Here is an 884-nt window from a genome sequence, read left to right as displayed (position 1 = left end):
GAAAGCTGGTGATAGGGAACCCAAAGTTGAGTAAGGACAGTGTTGATGTATAGTGGGGTTGTTAACCATTGTCATAGGGCAACATGTTTACTAACTGTTTAATGAGAAACTATTTTGTTCTGTAAACCTTCATCTAAAGTGAGAACAGCAGCACAACTGGAAGAGCACTGAACTGTGCACGTAGAAATTTTTGAAATGGTGTATCTTTGGCTATGTGTATTTTCACCAAAAAAAAAAAAAAAAGGTCGAGAAGGGAGAAGGTTGACATGCCGTGAGGTTGTTAACCAATGCAATGTCATAAAACAATATGCATACTACTGTTTAATGAGAAACTATTTAATGAGAAACAATTAAAAAAAAAAAAAAAAGAAACCCAACTTTACTCAAACAAGGAAACGCATTCTGAAACAAGATTTTTTTTAACCTGAGTAGCAAATCTTTGAAAGTATAGCAGTGCCCAGTACCCAGTATTGTTAAGGGTGTGGGGAGACAGACTTCTTCACACGTTGCTGGTGGGAGGTAAATTACATAACATCAGGGAAAAAATTCACAATTAAAAATGAATATACTCTTTGACCTGGCAATTTTCTCTCAAGTGTACGAAGAGGCATGCTAACACTAAAGAAAGCATCGCTTATAATGAGAAACATAAGGAGAATAAAAGAAAAACAAAACCTAAATAGGCAAGTCCATCAACAAGAGAGGAGATAAATTAGGTTAAGTCCTTCCATGCACTGGTAGCCATGCGAGTCAGTAGGAGGCAATTTGCTCACCACCAACCTAAAACGTAGGCAATTTGCTCACCACCAACCTGAAACGCAGCCGATTTGCTCACCACCAACCTGAAACGCAGCCGATTTGCTCACCACCAACCTGAAACGCAG

This window comes from Trichechus manatus, unplaced genomic scaffold (assembly GCF_000243295.1).
Source record: "Trichechus manatus latirostris isolate Lorelei unplaced genomic scaffold, TriManLat1.0 scaffold00315, whole genome shotgun sequence".
In the NCBI taxonomy this organism is placed as follows: Eukaryota; Metazoa; Chordata; class Mammalia; order Sirenia; family Trichechidae; genus Trichechus; species Trichechus manatus.
This window is presented reverse-complemented; position numbering follows the sequence as displayed.